The sequence below is a fragment of the Cyanistes caeruleus genome, chromosome 13 (assembly GCF_971803275.1).
Source record: "Cyanistes caeruleus chromosome 13, bCyaCae1.hap1.1, whole genome shotgun sequence".
In the NCBI taxonomy this organism is placed as follows: Eukaryota; Metazoa; Chordata; class Aves; order Passeriformes; family Paridae; genus Cyanistes; species Cyanistes caeruleus.
The window spans coordinates 9,877,992-9,896,519 of NC_141713.1; the positions used below are offsets into that span (position 1 = coordinate 9,877,992).

Below are 18,528 nucleotides of genomic sequence, written 5' to 3' on the forward strand. Positions count from 1 at the left end.
CAATTAAAAAACAAAAACAGTTTCAGGGTACTGTTCAGAGTATATTACTTATGGCAAACAGATTTTTTTTTTTTTTTTTTTTACCAATAGGCAATCCTGCAAATTTAGACCAATGAGCTCCTGCAGTTATATCCAGCTGAGAGGCTGAAATGGTAGAACCAAAATAGCATCAGGCCTGGAAAAAGACGATATAAAAACCAAGGAAAAATTCCCACTCAAGCTTCTTTGAGCAGTATATTAATGTATAAAAAAGCCAACCAAACAAAAAACCCAAATTCTGGATACTGTGGTTGTGACTTTCAAACTACAAGAAAACAAACAAAGGAAATGCAACAAAGGAAAGAAACCATGGGCTAACTGATGATACACAGATGAAAAGGGAAGAAACAAAACCAGATGATTAAATGTACAATTCTCACTATGCAAACAAGAACATGTTGCATATAATTTTGCACCAGTATTTGATTTCAACACTTCATTTACCAGTGGCACCATCAACACCAGCCTGGCTCTAGGGGAAGGTGCCATTTGCCTGCACCAGCTCAGAGAGCAGTTCCTCTCCCCCTGTCTGCTCACACTGACCAGGCTGTGGGAAGATGAGTGCAGTAGCCTGCAGGTACAGCACAGTATGGCCATTTCCATGCCAGTCAAGACACTTTCAGAAGCCTCTCACAAATGCATTAGCTGTTAGCTCCTAAAGCTCCTTCAATTTGTTTAATGATGCATGATAGAAAAACTTAGGAAAACAGCAGTCAGAGAGATTCACAGTAAATAATATACAACTTGACCTGCAGGTGGGATAGGCTCAGCCAAGTGACTGTGTCTCAGTCAGCAGAAACTGGATTTCAAATCCCTACCTGTTGTGTTGCCTTTTCTAATTGTTTTTTCAAGGCTGAACTGAATCTTTATTCAGTTATTCTTATGCTAAAATGCAAAGGCAAATAGCTTTGGGACTTAATTTAACACATACTTTTATAATTGATGAAGCTAACATAATAATGTATAGCAGATGTGGCAGTGTGCTCCCCTCTGTGCCCCCACTTCAGCAATAACCACCAGAGATAGTCCTGATGGCTGCATCCACCCTAGGTTGGACTTTCAGGAAATTAATGGCAACTCAGTAGCAATAGGCTGTCTGGAGCAGCAACCCAGACATTTTGCTAGTACCTAAATATGACTTTTAGTCAGTTATCTTACTCTATAAATAGTGGTCAGCCCAGGGTCCAGCCTACATGGTGGAGGCTGCATGCCAGGCTCTCCCCTTGAGCAGGGACATCTCCCAAGATTACTCCTCCAGGCTGAGATTCCTTCCTGCAACAGATCCTTGGTGAGTGGCTAAGAGCCTGCTGAGCTTCACTGACCTTGTATCTTAGATGGGCTGTGCACAGGTAATCCTTGAGACATAAACCATTGACCAAGTCTGTACCTAAGATTGGATCCAGCTGCACCTGGACTCCTCTGCATAGGAAGAGTCTGAACCTCACAAGTCAGTGGGAGGGTCTCCCTGACACATCTGATTTATGCTGTTCTCAAGTGTACCTTGCCATCAAATCTTGTTAGACCACTGTCACACTTACCACTGAACTTTGTTGACTCACTGTATCAATAGTAGACACTGCTCCTCTTGCAAGTAAAGTGCCTCACTCCATTTGGAAAGCAGACAACCCCAAAGGTCTTAGAGAAAAATCAAATGCAAACACAAAAGGTACAGAAAATTATGTATTTCATTTCCAGGCTGATGCCTGGAAATTCCAGAATATATGTCCACAGAAGAGGAGTTAAGATCTCCCAGGGAAGCCAACCAATACCACTGTCTTACTTACTATTATTCCTTACTGCTGCATTATTCATTCTGTGATAGAGCCCAAGGACCCCAGCCCTATGCCAGAGCTCATTCTACTCAGGGCTGTGCAAACACATAAGCAAAAGCCTTTAGCCTGAGCAGTTCAGTCAGTAAAATCACTCAGCCATAGACACCACTGTATAATCTTCCTCAACCATAAACTCACCTTTTAACTCACTCTAACAGTGCTGCCCATGTAACAAACTAAAATAATAGTTTAAATAACTATTTAAACTATCTTTAAACTAAAATAGTGACTTCTGGATTGCAGTTTGGGGAAAGAGAAAACTAAAGCCTTGCCAAGTCACCCAAATGTCTGTACACCTGTAAGCACAAAAGAGGTACCACCTCAGAAAGCACTTCCATAGACCACCAGCTCCTGCAAAATCCTATTCTGTCTGTCCTTGGGCTGCTCTCTTTTTTTAAACACAGCTAAATTGGCAGCAAGCAGCATGATAAAGAGCAGGAGACAGGCATTACTCAGGCCTCTAATTCTTGGTGACATTCATAATGAAACATCAGATGGTTATAATTCTTTTTAAGGCTCTGTTCACATTAAATCATTCAGCAATCTCATTTTTGCAGTGCTGCTGCATTTCTGGTAACAGACTCACGAGCGCACTAAATTCCCTTCAATCCTCCCCCCATCAGACCACAGCACACTACTAATCACATTTATTTGAACTTTTTTGAAAATACTTTTCTTACCAGATAACTCATCTCTTCAACTTGAAAAATTATTTTCATCCCTCAGTGACGTTTTTATCTTTACACCAAAGAGTTTATTCTACTAGTTTGCTATGCAAGCAGATTTAGAACCTAAAAAGAAATTTAAAAAGCAACCACATTTCCTAAAGTTTGGATCTGTTTTTAAGTGTATCTCCATGGCTGCCAGTCCACAAAGAGGAAAAAAGGTTACCCATGGCACATATTCAGAAAAAGTGTGTGCTCTCTGCAGTATTCAAAGGAGACAGAGCTTGAGGTCTCCCTCCAGTCAAAGCTGAGACAGAAATTTTTAGATTTTTTTTCCTTCGGCAATTTCCAAATCCTTGGTTTGATATTTCTCGTGTGGGGTGCACTGCTCATTCCATACACTCCAGTTTTCTCCTTCCTCTCATCTACTTTCCAAAGCATTTCTGTTCATTTTCTAGTCTTCATTTTCTCCAGCCTCACTTTCCAGTTTTCATTTTCCTTTCCCACAGATTCCTTCTCATCTTTCAGAACACTCTTGTCTATTTGGGTTTCTTTACTTTTCATAACCACAGAGTCCTTCCTTCACTGACCCTGCCCACATTAGGAACTTTACCTGGTCAACCTGGCACAGGAGCCCTGGGGGATCCAAGCATCTTCCAAAGGGAAGAGGTGGCAGTGTTTCGGTGACTGTTCTGCTGGCAGAGCTTGAGTGTGTCACTCCAGACATGAGCTGACAGTGCTTGAATTGGCTTCCCATTTTCACAGCAGGCCACTTTCCCTTTGGACTAGTAGGCCTCCTGCAAAGCTGAAAACTGCATCTTTTAGGGTTGTATAGACTGAAAAACCTCAAATATTTTCTGTGGGATAGAGCCCTAACTAAGGGCTCTATTCACCAGAAATATGATGCCATGGACTTCAACAACCCAGCATGTAGGCAGACTGCACTTGATAAATGTGTGTTTATCATAGCTGCAGAGCTCAGCTCTGCTTTTCCAACCTCCTTTTCCCTTAAGATTAGGAAGATAAAGGTCACACTTTAAAAAGACAGGCCTTTAAAGCTATTTTTTAAGTGCTAGCAGCTAAACTCTTTGTGTGAAAATATCCCATCCTTTTCTATTAAATGAGGCTGCACTAAATCAACATATTTTTAAAGAACTGGTACATTACTGACAATGGCTTAAGAACTATTATTTAGTTACAGTGATACACAGAGGGTGAAAGAAAACTTCTGCTACTGAGAAAGGAAGCCCCAGAATACTCAACTGGAAATTCCAATGTGGGTATGCATTCAGATCATATTCCAACCAAAATACCTGTACTAATTAGAGATTGATTTTTACAAGGCTTCAAATCCTCTATGCCTCAAGGCTAGGTTACAGAACTACCAGTTAGTTCTCTCTCTTACTTTTTAGACAAGGAATCATTTTCTACTCAAATCAATACAAAGAATCTGTTGCGCTCCAGCCAACTCTTCACCTTTCAAATACCCACTCATACTCCATTTTAAAGATACCCAAAAGCCCTCACCAGCACCTTTTGCATTTCAGCAAAGGCAGCACTTTGGAGTGCCACAGAGCAGAGGCAAAGCCATCCTCACCCTTGGGGGATGGAGCAGAACTCGTATGTTCCCCACTCTATACCTAAGAGGAGGATTTGGCTTACTTTCATCATCTATGCCACCCCTTTTACTAACACAAGGTGTGCTTCTTCTCAACATGTAAAACATGCTCAAGTATTTCCTTATTCTTTACTTATTCCAAAATCTCAAAGAGCAAAAATGATACCATTAGACAAGAGGTGAATTTTTAGATTCTTATGGGAATATTTGGGTGGTTAAAATGCCATCCTAATCTGCTACCACTTCTTGTTCCACTGGATCTCTCCTGAATTTCCAGGCAAGGAATACAAGGCCAGTAACTCTATTCTCCAGACTGCCTTGGGCTCTGGCAAAGAGCAGCTGAGAAGAAAGATGTTTTACATATTCATGATTAAAAGATAACCGATAACCAGGATCCAGATGTTGGTCTCTGCTGGCCAGCACACAGTGCAATTATTATTCCATTTATAGAAAGAGATGTTGTCCTGCCTTTTCCAGCCAACCAAAAGGTCTTCCACAAAATGCTCAAAGACTCTGAAGAGAGGCATTCAAAACAAGGAATGAAGAGGGAACGAATCACGTTTGCTCCACAATTATTGCATTGTAAAAATTTAACATGGCCTCAGCCCAAGATCACTACCCAGTCCCACAATCTCCAGGTTCACTGTGTCAGGTGAGCTGGGATTTCCCTCTGCAGCTCAGCACTGGCTCCCACTCGGGTGCCTGTGCACAGCACTGCAGCACCCCAGTGAAAAGCAAGCAAAATGTGAGCTAGAAGAGAGGTGAGAGCAGCCCCTTCACACCCACAACCCAGGGCAGCTTCTAATGAGGTCAGTGGGAACAGGCACAAATTGTTTAAGCCAAATGAAGTCCAATAGTGTTATTAAAGCTCTTCTCTCTCTGAGCTTGACCTTGGAAAAACTTTTGAATTTGTTTAAAGAACTGAATAGTATTCTAATTCCCTGCGTTCCTGACAAAGAGCAACCCAGCCAAAGCATAGGCTCTCTTTTGGGGATTTTTGGTTGGTGAGACCCTGGGCTGGAGGAAAGAGAGGGAATAAAAGAAAGTAAAGCTGAAGGGCAGAAAGTTTTCAAAACAGTGACTGTATAAAAATTATAGTTACCAGGCTGAAGAATGGCCCACAGCTTTAAGAAACATATTATGACAGTTTTAACTGACATCCAGCTATCTGACTATAATGTTTTCATGATTCATCTTAAAAAATTGTCAGCTTACGAAATCCAGTCACAAATTATATCACTAAGTAGTACATTTTGGCTAAAAGCATCCACAATTCCATAAAGGAAAAACATGTTAGAGAGGTTAGAAATACTTGAAAAATTCTGACGATCACTATTAAAGAAAGCCTGTGAAGTGTATAACTTTACAACACATATTCAGACTCTGCACACCAATCCATTATTAATCTTACTTTTCAGCTGTGGACAGAAAAATATATAAACTGTTAATCCATTATATACAGCATTTTCTCTTGGGTATTTCTAAACAATGGGAAAACAGAACTTAACTGAAGTTTAAAAATAACTTTTTGTGTACCAATATTTCAGTTTACTTTAAAAATATGCTTCTTGCAGACATAGAATCATTATGTATGTAGTGGTCATTTGTTTACTTACTATCATAAAAAGTAACAAAGATGAAGTGCTGTGATTCCTCTTAACATCACAGCTTTATAATTATACTGTACATGCCATTTCAAGCATTGGTGGAATTTGACACAAATGTGATTTCTTCCAATTCTCTTGCATTTTCTCATTTCTCTGTCAACAGTTTCTTATTTCCTAAAATGTACAATATGCAGCAATTCCTGCTTTGATTAAATAATCTGATTTTTTTCCTCCTATTATAAACACTGCTTGTTCCCACATAACATCAACATCATTTATATGACAGAAAAATATTCACAGTCAGATCATTCAAACAAAACCCCAAAATTAATATAGAGAGCTACCCATCAAGTTGTTCCTCCTTAAAGTGTTTTGGTTTTTTTTCCATAAAGTCTCAAATTAGTTTGAATCCTTAAGGACAGCATAGATCCACCAAACTTCAGATAATTATCAAGTTCCTGGTCCCAAGCTATCACAGATTTTTAACAGAGAACATTTGGAGTAGTTTTGCCTGGCCCAAATTCATATTTTTATGACACCACTCTTAGAAACAATGGCACTATTTTGGCTGAAGATTTTGGACACAAGAAAACAGAAACACACACTACCCCTGAGGCAGACCCCAGACAAATTAAAGTCAGTGCTTGAAATCTGATGAAGTAACAATAAAACAAAATAAAAACCTTAGAGCTTACCAGTGTACTGTGTCAGGAAACATTTACAGCAGTGACTCTACACACCCCACCACAAAATAAATTCCTACCCAATTACGTTTGCTTTGGCCTCAGTTAATTTAATGTAATTTCAGTTGGATCTTGGTGGTTTCAGCTTTGTCAGCTCTACCAGGCTTTCACAGCAGGGCAGGAAACCAGGTTGATTTGGATGAGCTGCAGAGGAGCAGGACAGGGCAAACACTGGCTGCCCACCCATCATCACTTCCATGGTTCCAGTGTGCTTCCCACCTGCACACTGCAGGAGCAAAACTCTTAGTCCAAAGAAAACCCTCAGCCAAGCAGTGTGTGTGATACAGAAACAGTGCAGGAAAAAATAGCAAGGATTTTTACCCTTCCATTGCTTCAATTTAAAAAAAAATAAATTAAAAAAATAAAGTAATAAAGAAACATAAAAGGGCAAAAATCATTATCTACATCACAGTTCTCTAATGGAGCAGAAGCTTTTGGGACTGCAAAAATATCTCAGAAATTATAGTTCAAGGAATAAAGCTCATTCATTAACTCATTTCCTAAAGGCAGTATTTTCTGAGTATCTTCCTTTCTCTCCTTTTACTACCATGACATTATGTAACTACTTTATTACTGGTCTTATTTAAGACTTAGAAAGTGGAGTTCCAGACGGCAATGCAGTCACCATTAGCTAATTTAATGGCAAACTCTTCCAAGAACTGTAATTGAATTTCAGCCATTTTCCAAATTTGCTGCTTTGTTATTGCCTGTATTTGAAGAACTAAAATTTTACAAATTATTTTTTTAAATATTCATATGAATGATTATGCAATATCCCCTAATTTTAAAATACGGATTTTTTAATTTTATTTTTTAACTCAGAAAACTCATCCAGATATCCAAACTATTTTATTTTAATGTTGAATTGCGAAATAGCTCTCTCTACAATAAACAGAATAGTTCAAAACATCAGAAGGAAAAATTTAATCATTTAAAAATATATGCCATAAGTAGCACTTCTATTAAGAGTTACGGCTCGGCTGTCTATACAAGATTTCTAAAAGAACATCACAAACTACTATAAATCTCAGAGTTTTGTGTATTAAGAAGTCGTATTGCCAGTCTCAAAAATGCTCTGTTTAAAAGAGGAAAATAAATAGCCTGTGATTTTGGTACAAAGAACCAGCAAGTCTTACATTACATGCACAACTGGGTAGCTGCAATGTTTATAGAAAGACAGTCATTTAAACCTCCACTGAAAGTACTTAAATCTTTGTTGCTGACAGTTCAGAAGACAAGGAGGAAAAGGCTTATGCCAGAATCTGCTGTTTTAAGAAAGCAAGACATTCCATTTTTGCTAAAACACTGCCTGAGTTTGTGTAGAAATATTTACAATTGTCAACAGAAAACATGCAACAAAAGGTGGGGGTGATTATAGAAATAGAAAATTAATTCAGAAATGGTCTTCTCTGACAGGTAACATCAGCTTCTGTTTCTGGTTTCATACTCCCTAAAGAAACATTCCATCTCCTAAAGAAAAAACAACACTGGGCTTAAGGATATACCACAAACACTGAAAAATGAAAAAAATTAGTTGTCCATGATTCCACTAAACTGCAAAAAGTACAAGAATTTGTAGTCTCCCAAGGATTTCACCTCCTTTTGTCTTTAGCTGTACGTTTTTCTGCACAGAATACAACCACATATCAGCTTCTCATGCTTAGCTGCACAGACAGCTCTTCTTTCCCAGGAGTAGCTCCCGTTTTATTTAAACACCAAAGGAACATCCTTGTTGCAATTCCAGCCTGGCAGTGCCCACCACCTCCTTTGAGCCCCAGAGCACTTGCACCCACTGCAGACACTGCACTGCAGCAGCTCACTCCAACACCTGTGCCAGGTGTGTGCTCCAGGAGGGAGGGACTGCAGGGTGGGGATGCTCCAGGGGGTACCTGCAGGGTGGGGATGCTCCAGGGGGAACTGCAGGGTTGGGAAGCTCCAGGGGGAACTGCAGGGTGGGGATGCTCCAGGGGGTACCTGCAGGGTGGGGATGCTCCAGGAGGGAGGGACTGCAGGGTGGGGATGCTCCAGGGGGTACCTGCAGGGTGGGGATGCTCCAGGGGGTACCTGCAGGGTGGGGATGCTCCAGGGGGAACTGCAGGGTGGGGATGCTCCAGGGGGAACTGCAGGGTGGGGATGCTCCAGGGGGAACTGCAGGGTGGGGATGCTCCAGGGAGTCCCTGCAGGGTGGGGATGCTCCAGGGAGTCCCTGCAGGGTGGGGATGCTCCAGGGGGTACCTGCAGGGTGGGACCCCTACACTCAGGGTGAGCCATGGCAGCCACAGCACCGGGGCACTGTCGGTGGGTGACACAGGGAAGCTCCCACCCGGATCTGACTCCCTGGGTTCTGCCTCACCCCACCCCACAGCCCCTTTCCTTCCTCCTCCATTTCCTTCCCTGACCCACTCCTGCTCTCTGCTTTTGGAAATTTATCTGAACGCAGGGATCATCATCTAGAGACTTTTCCCTCCCCGAAATAATCAGTGTTTTTAAACTGCAGATTATCTGTAGTGCAGTTTACGTGCCTGGAAACTGGCATGCTGTTGTTTAAAATCCCCTTTTCAATAAGAGGCATTAGCAAACGACTGTCTACTCATGTAAGGAAATGATGATCATTCTTATTCTGGACATAAACCTAGTATTTTATCAAATACAGTTTCATTTAAATCTTACTAATGCTGAATGATTGTGGAAAAAATGGGGTTTTTTTTAAATGTTAGAGATTTACATCCTTATAAAATTATTTTGCATTAAATCTCAGGCCTGGCATAGAATAAATTTCTACTCTGCTTTGTTACAAATGGTATCGGCTTACCAGTTCTTCTGGGTACAATAATTTCAAGACAAAATTAGGTTTATTTAATGTAAAGGCTCAAATTACTTTAAAAGACAAGAAAAGGGACATATTCCACAGCCTTATGTAATCTTTTTTCCTACGAGTAAACTCTTCTTAAATCGGTTTCTTACTAAACAAGACACTGGCATTTTGCATCTCTTCTTTGTGTACATAAGAACTTCACCAAACTGGATACAGTTACAAAATGCTGCCTTTTCTTAGTGACATTTCCTTAAAGTGATAATTTTTCATGGCATGCTCTTGAAAAGCAATCATATAATCTAGAAAATATGCCATATTTGCAAACTCTTTTGCTCCACTTGCTTCATGGAAAGGAAAAGAGCCCTGTTTTCCACCAGCAGCTGTGGTTTCCATGTCACTGAGGGGCACAGAGCTTGGCTGTACACCCAAGCCGCTGACTCATCAGAACTGGACTTGGCTGCAGAATGCCATTTTTTGTTAGATCCACATGTGATTGACACAGACCAACAATCTTGGGTACAGGGCTCATGCTAATCAGCCACATACACAAACAAGAGTACTCAACCCACACAAGTTTATCCAATCTGCATGGCCCAGAAAATAGCTGTTCATATCCAGAATGTTGATCTTTAGGACTACTAACTATTTCTTCTCTACCCCCTTTTTTTTTTTTTCCTCACAGTGGCTCAAGAGCTGTGTTTATTTCCCTGCCATGAAACACCAAGGAAGTTTTCATTTAACAAACCCATCTTCTTTTAATACCTAGACTGTAGCACCATCTGATCAAGGAGAGTTTGTTCTCCAAAGCACCTAAGACACCAGCAGCCTTCTTCCACTCAGCTGCAGATGACCCTAATTCTGGCAGAAAAGCAGGTCTGTGGCATCTCATTAGCAATGTGTAGATGCCTGAAGTTAGCTGAGACTGTACAGCAAATTTTTGAAAATCTATCTGTTATTCATTTTGTGAACTTCTCTGTATTTGAGTAGCAGTGAAAGCATCAACGTGTCAGTTGAAAGGTTAATGCCTCATCAAAAGGAAAAGCATTTATCACACTGAGGTGGATCATCAAAAGCAGCATTTTGCTGCTGTTTTATCCAGAAAATGTTATCTCCTAAATCAGGATAGTGTAGACGTTTTAATTCAGTAAGTGAAAAAAATTAGCTAATCTTGAATAGAAAGAAGAGAGATGTATCACCATGCACATTAAAAAGTTTGAGATTTTTTTCAGTACAGAAAGTTGTGGGAGTCTGCAGAGCTTCTCTGGTATTTTATAATGACTTAGGACATGGTTAAGAGGTATCCACTCTTGCAGCTACCAACATTTTCAAAAATAGTGTCCATTTTCCAAAGGAAGGGTATCAGTAAATTGAGTGTCATGAAGGAATAATTTGCACAGAAGCATTGAAGCAGTCTGAGCCAGAAGGTTTGACTGAACTCTCATCTCTAATCTTAGTTAAACTATGCCAGAAATAAATGGGAATAAACAAAGAGATTAGGAAAAGAAGGCAGAAGAAAGTAATAGGAGTCATTAACGTAATCTTCACTTGAGGAATGGGGCAAATGTAAACTGAAAGGGTCTCTGTGTGTAACAGAGACTATAAAAGGAAGACTTTGGTCCTAAAACTGATTTGTGTAGGCTTCTGAAGAAAAAAAAAATATCCCACTATCCATCCAAAAGCTTTACACCTGGCCTGTGAACAGGTTTGGTGCCATGAAGAGAAATAAAGAAACCCCTAAATCTCCCCTAGAGCTTGGAAACTGGGGCCTTTGGAGTTGCTAACTTTGCAGGAAAACTGAACAATGGTAGAAAGATCAGAGCAAACATCATTTTCCCTGCCAGACTCTCAGCCATAGCCTCAGGAACTCAGCCTTTGCCATGGGATAGGAGATTGCTGTGGCAGCACAGTCGCCTCCTTTCACAGCTTGAGCCCAGGAACCACAAGGGCCCTGCAGAGGGGGAAGCCTCAAACGGGCAGTATCTAATTTGGTTTGTTTATGTTCCTATGTTCCCTATTGATCTGCACAGGGCTTAGAATCAACAGCTAAAACCAGCAACCTCCCCAGTACAAACTGCAGAGGCAAAATAATCTCAGAATAATTCTTCCAGCTCCAAATCAGAAGAGACAATCAGATCCAGCAGCTGGCACTGCTGGAAGTGGCCCCAAAGTCCACTTGTCACAAGGCTCTGCACAGAGATCAGTGTGTGTTTCAGTTTGGTGCTGCAGGCTGGGATCTCTGTCGATCACAGCAGAGGGTCTTCTAGTCTTTTGAATAAAGCAGAACAGGCAGCATCCATAAAGGCAGTGCATCAACCCCTAATGAGGTGAAACAGGTTCTCAACAGAACAGATGTAATGGGGAGGAGAGAGAGCAGAAGAACAACAATGTTGAAAATAATCCTTTGGGAACAGTTTAATCCCCAAGGACTACTACCAGAATCACTAATTAACAAATAAACTGACTTCAAAACAAGACATGGGTATCTATCCTTTAACAAGGACAGGGACTGAATACCTTGGACATGCCACATGAGAAATATTTGACAGTCACTGAGATATGCCCCACTGGAGAAGCTCCTCAGGAGACCACAAAGCACACAATATCTGTACAATAATCCATAATCCCGCTCTCACCACATCATCTCATTTTTTCCACATATCTTAGACCCTTAACACCTTTCTATACATTCCAATACAGAAGGCACATACCACATCCAGTGGTTAGAAAAGCCCCTTTGTATTTGCTTAAAAGGAAAATAAGTCAGTTAAGAAAGGCAAACCAAAATATCTTCCTTGCTGATTTTCCTTTAGATACCTCTGGGACTACCCCAGGTCTGTGACCAGGCAGCACACCCACCAAAAAAGGCATGACATTTTGAGATCTTTCCTCCCTAAATAAGGGCACTGCAGATTTCAATGCTGTCAGCCTAATTTACAGGATACAGGTGTTAGTTATTCTTTAAAACAAGAGCCCTTCATACACGGGGTACCCTGCCTTGTTTCATCTTGCAGGGAAATCAGACTAAGAAATCTTTCTAGTGGTACAGATCACACTGCCTTCATGGAGCCCACAGAAGGCCATATTCCTTCTCTTGTCACTTAGGAAGAAATTCATTCATCACTGAGCAAAATACAAGCACCAGATAATATGCTTTTCAAGCACATGGTATGTGCATTTCCAGCCAGCAGGTGCCTATGCACCAAGGTATGACCATCATTTAACAGATGAATGCCCAGTATTTGCATGTGAACCAGGATTCTTCACATTATGGAATAGGAAATGGACTTTAGCCCCCTCAGAAAAGCAAGCAATGAAATACTAGAATAATTTAACAAGTCCATGGTTTGCTGCCTGTGGATATCCAAGATCTACCAAAGCATGGACACATGCTCCTCCCCCAGTTCCATGTTGTATATTCAGGATTCAGAGGCACTGATTTATAGTATTGTAATCTTTTCTATTTGTTCTTTCTCCATTAAAGTTTTTTCTCAATGCTAACAGGAATTTATTTTTAAGATAGTGGCAATGTAGGGTACTTGCACAGTGCACGGGTTGGCATGACCAATTCCCATGCTTTGAGCACTGCCAGGAGCAAGTGCCACAGCTAAACAGCCAGGAGAGATCTCTGTCAGCAGCTGGAAAAAACCTACCACACACTACTACTCTCCAATAAAAGATCAAGGTAGTGACCAAAGAAGGACTGCATCACTTAATTCCAGCAACAGCCTGCTCCATAACTGATGCTCCATCCACACCTTCAAAGGACACTCTCAAATCATGTATTTTATTGTACTACAAAATACTTGCCTTGTTCATTCCTGGAAGTTAGAAGTGAAAGGAAAGAATAAACCAGACAATGGCTTTGGAAATACATTCTGACTTCAAAGGGGCATTTGTATGTTGGTAGCTTCTGTAACAGCCAGAAAACTAAAAACAGCAGGAGGCTGGGAAGACAGATAATTCTGGTGACAGACTGCAGAGTAAACAAATAAAAATGAAGCAAACATAGTTTTCATGTTTCTTTAAACCAAAGTTTCATCTTTTCTTGTTGCCACCTCTACGAAGGATTAATCGTAACAGAAATTGTCTGCCGTCATTGAAGTAAGGAAATAATAGAAGTGAGAGGACATACAAGAGAAACAAGCCATCAGCATTTTAATAGAGCTTTAAAAATTCTATGAGGAAAAAAGTACTGGTTGATAACATATGGTTTCACTTCAGAGATTCAAATATCAGCATTGAAAACAAGAAAGTAAAGGAAGTATGTCCTATAACACCAGTATTTTTGTTGGAACATACATGGCAAGTGGCATAAGCTTCATTAGTATTTCCACAGCAAGAATCTCTTCTTTATCTGTGCAAGGCAATGAACAGGGGCTGAGGGTGGTAAAAGAAGCACTCAGTTGTTTCAGTAGTGTTTGGTTCAAGCTAAGTCACCAATAAAAAAAAGAATCAGATTTTTCTATACATCTGCTGTCTGGGTGATGTTTCTGTGAGACCTAATCTACTAACTTTGTGAACAAAAACAAGCTTTTACTACTGTTAGCTCTGCAAAACCAATATAACCATGGCTGGACAAGCTGGAATTTTTATTACTGGCAATGAAGTAAAATTCAGACAGAAAACAGCTTGATTGTCAAACACAAATGTGTGAGTTAGAAAGACTGGCTGTTAGAAAAATCACCTTTTGACTTGTAAACTTATCAAAGTTTTATCAAAAAGAGATGGACAGAGTGCAGAATCTCCTGCTGTCATTTTCACAGTTACTTCTGGAAGCACTTCTGCTGTAGGGTTACAACCTCAGCCCTCTTCCCTTCCTGCCAGCCCCATCCACCACTCACACACACAACTGCAGGAGCAAGCTGCAGAGTGCTGCAGAGCTCTGAGGGTTCCTGAGGTTTGCCAAGATCATACTGGATTACTTGAAGAAGTAAAAGATGTAGAAGAAAAGGTGCAGCTTCCTCTGGAGCTCTGCCCTGCTACACTCTGGGCTCTTCCACTGCCCCCTGAAAGATTTTCCCACCTTCACAAGACCAAAAAGTACAAGCCTAGAAAAGCCCCCTACAGACTTGCTGACCTCCTGTAAGATTCCTGCACACTGAACTCCTCAACCCTTGGGATCTATTCTGCTCCTGACAGGATCTGGAGTCCTTATTGCAGGGCTGGGGACCTGCTGTGCCACACTCCACCAAAGGCAGTCCTTGCTCAGGCTGAGCTGAACAAAAAAGGCAGCTCTGTGCTCCTCACTCATCTTGTTAAAGGTTTGATCTCAGCTTTTTGTGAGAGGACCTATACAGCAGGATGCAGGGTGTTATCAAAGGCAGCTGAGACTGAGTTTGCTCAAGGACTGGAAGCACTGGAGCTGCACCACCACAGTGCCCTGCACACATCAGTGCTGATGCTCACACAGCTCTGCTGCTGCTGCCCAGGCTGGCCAGCTCATTCCAAACTAATTCATGTTTTTCTGGGTACTATTGCTCCACCTCTGCCCTTTAGATGCAGCGAGAGATTTCTTTACTGGCTGAGATGAGGAGGAGTCAAATTGGAAAAAGCAAATCCCATTAATAGAATCCTCTACACCTGAATGTGAGATAAGTTTCTCCTGCCTCTCTAAAAACAAAAGAATGTTGCCGCTTGGCCCATATTAAAACCTCCTCCAATATCCAGGAAACAGTTTTTTTAATCTCTGCACAGCCTAAGATTGAGCCAAGAACGTGAGTTCAACAACAATCTTTTATGTATCTGACTTAATCCCAAATTAATAACTTAAACCCTAAATAAATAACCTTTTCCTCCCAGGGCATTGAGCCACTCTAAGGTCAGCATTCTGTTTCAAGAGGAGCTGCCAACCCCCTTTATCCATCCTTTAGGGACTCCTTTCTCAGAATATATGTGGACATGGACCATTCCAGCAGGGAAGAAAAAATTGTTATGAGAAGATGAAGTCCCAGTTTAGACCATATTGCTTGAGACCATGCTTTTGGATATCTTCCTATCAAGATGTACTTCAGGTGATTCCAGCACTTGCCTTAGGATCCAAGATCTTATCAAAGAAACCCTAAGTTTTTTAATTTTTAACTATTGTTTCTTTTCTGACTACCAGACCTAGCATATCAAGTACTGAGGATACCCTGAGCCTCAGCTGTGCCAGGGCTCCCAACCCACACCCACTGGCCAGCAGAGCCCCAGACAGGAGGGCAGAGGCAGGAAGGAAGCACAGAGGACTGTTCCAGCCAGCACCAGACAGGAGCACTGGGAGTGCTGTGGTTAACTGGTCACCTGCTTTTGTTTCTGAAGGATTATTAGCCTGGGATTTTTTTTTTGCCTAGATTATTTTTCTCATCAGTTGGTAACTTCAGTTTGATGGTTTTATTGTTAATTTGCATTTTTTACTGTAAATATCTGGGACACTGGATACCAGTGCTATCATTAATTATGCCAGCAGACAAACAACTCATCTATTTCTGAACTAAATTACTTCTAATTGCACATCCAACTCTTGCGCTCTCCTTATGCATAAAGAACTTTATGTCTTTTTTTCAAAAATGCATGTCATTACAGGGAGTGAATTGACAGAGTGTTCACTTCCTGACATCATCATCACTGGTTTTTACTTTTACATTTGTATGAAGTAAGCACTGAAGTATACATCCCTATAAACCAACAGGAAAACATGAGCCCTGTCCCAGTGAGTCTGCATTCCAAGATGGGATTTCTTGTTAGCACTAATTCTTACCACTTTCTTGGACTGATTATCAAAAACAATTACAAAGAGCTGTGCAAACTATGCATGCTGTCGCCTGCTAACACAAATAAGATGTATCATTACTTGGGCTTTTTCCTAAATCCATTTTCCACAATGCAGTATGACCCTCTCCTCCCTGCCCTCCCCAGCAACACACTTGGAACAGAAATTACCCGACTGAGCTTAATACACTGAACTCTCAGGCACAGCCAGTCATTCCTGAGCTTTTGCAACAGCCTCTGAAATGCTCAAACTATTGGACTGAGAAACAGTTTTTAGTTTTTATATATATTTCCACTTCTGTTTTTTCTTTTTCAAATATCACATTGATTAAGCTTTTGAATAGCACATCGCTTCAGCAAGATTTGGTGTCACTTGTATCCAGAAAAAAAAAATCCCACAGAAAAATAAATAACCACAACTCGAGTCACAGAGAGGAAAAAAAAAAAAAAAAGCTCCTATAATTGAGACAAAGCTAAATAGCTAAATAAGAACTTTCAGTCCAAAAACCATGTGTAGTCCTTGCACCACAGTTGCTTATCAGTCACAAAGCAGACAAGCTACACTACAGCCTTGACTGACCATTATATATCATTCAAAGTTAACATTTTTCTGTTTGACCATCTTATCTTCCTTTATCTCCCTGCCTGAGTGAGGAGACCCACGAGTCACTAAGTAAAATATCATTCTAAATCCCAGAAGTCTTTGCCAAGGCACTATGTGATCAGTCTCAAGGATTTTTCAAAGAAGAATCTGGTGGGTTTAAAATGATGGCTGGAAATACTGAAGGCCTTTCCCCAACAACTCCCTTTGTTTATCTGTGCTTTATTTATTTTATTTTCTATTTATTTGGGGTAATTTCTAGTTCTATGAGGCTAACATTCTCTGGGGAAGGACTGTAAAGTTTACACCTACTTAGTAGTCCTAAAAATCTGCTGTTTAAGTAAGAGCAGTTAGAATCAAGCAACTGCTTTCTCTAAAGAGAGGGGTATTTCTAAAAAGTAAGGAAGTGCTGACCCACAGATGTAACTCCCAAGTGTGAAACAACATCATGTGAGTGACATGAAACAGGCAAGGGACTCCTGATCCCAGGGCATATGAGGACAGAGTGCACCACAAAAGACTGAGCTTGCTTAGTTTCTGGTTGGAGGGTGTTTACCCTGAAAATGCAAATGCATGATCTGTGGAACAACATTGTCATGAGCTTCAAAAATTTAATAGCCTAATGTTTATAGAGAGTGACACATTTTGGAAGGATGCTATAAAAAAAGGTGAAGATTTAAAGAGCAAAAAATAAAACAGACACAGTAATTAGAGTTTAGGTTTATTTTCCATGGACTGGATTGGAAGGTGATGAAGTGTAAAAGAAACAACTGCTGAGGTTCAGCAGATCTTCCCCACAACACACAAACCTGGTACAGAGACAGGGCCAAGAGGCCTCAGCTCTGGCTCTTGCACATGGCTCTGGGTTACTTGCAAAGCGCTTCAATGAAATACCACCCCACCCTCAGCACAAGCTAGATGAGAGCCAGGTGGCTCAGTCTATTCACACACTCAAAAGGAAACACAGAGAACCAGTTTGTAGCCCCAGACAGAGTAGGGAGCTCCTGGGAAAAGCTCCATAAACGAAATGTGGGCTATTTAACACTAATGGTCACCAATTCTGCAAGTACAAGAAAGAATGGATATTAAACATATAAAAGAACAGTTAGTTACATTAGAGACAGTGAACGTGACCCCATGAAAAAAAATGGGAATTATGAGAGTTATTGGGAGTGTATCTGGAGGAAAAGTAACAATTCCTTTCACTCAGTCCTCCTCAAAAAGAAAGCTGTCACAAAACCAGCTTGAGCTTCAGCGCTTTGGGAAAACATTGTCAAATTCCTAGTAAGGAGAAAAATCAATTTCAGATGCAAGTTCAGCTTGGTCACAACTATTTGTGTAGATATGCCCTTTACACAGCAAGTATCTGAACTGACATGGTTACAAAAATAGATGAAAAATGTCTAATTTTTATTATGAAATTGTGTCAGCAGCACCTGAATCATGTAAAACTAGAAGTCCATGATTAGTGTCAGTTATGACAGTTTCTATTCATAAACAACTAAAATTAATGTCCACAAACTACAATCAAGCAATTTACCCACCAACTGATTGTTTATGTTTTGTGCTATGAAAAAATTATTTTTCTCCAAAATATTACTCTTTTCTGTAAAGCAACACAAGAATACATCTACAATTCAAAATGTCTGTATGGAATTTTAAGCATAGAACAGCACTAAAGCTTTAAAAGCTTTATGAAAGATGAAAAAAATAATTTTTCTAGTACAGCAGATTAGAAATAAGTTTACTGCATTTTAGCTGAAGTTAGAGAAAAAAATTACCGGTTTGTTTATTTGTGTTTGTGTACACATCTGTGAAAATACTCCTCCAATATCAGATTGATTTATAATAATGGCCCTTT

At 40.5% G+C, this 18,528-nt stretch overlaps 1 protein-coding gene and 1 long non-coding RNA gene across 5 annotated transcripts in view; one reads left to right on the top strand and one right to left on the bottom strand.

The window, feature by feature from the left end:
• The window catches only part of PDE8A (phosphodiesterase 8A), a 115,080-nt gene that overhangs the window by 80,081 nt on the left and 16,471 nt on the right, over window positions 1–18,528 (bottom strand). The gene's annotated exons all lie outside the window — the stretch shown is intronic.
• On the top strand, window positions 14,859–16,699 carry LOC111934087 (uncharacterized). Its single transcript, XR_002867014.2, has 3 exons — window positions 14,859–15,033; window positions 15,119–15,330; window positions 15,423–16,699. It is a non-coding gene; the product is annotated as an uncharacterized LOC111934087 (long non-coding RNA).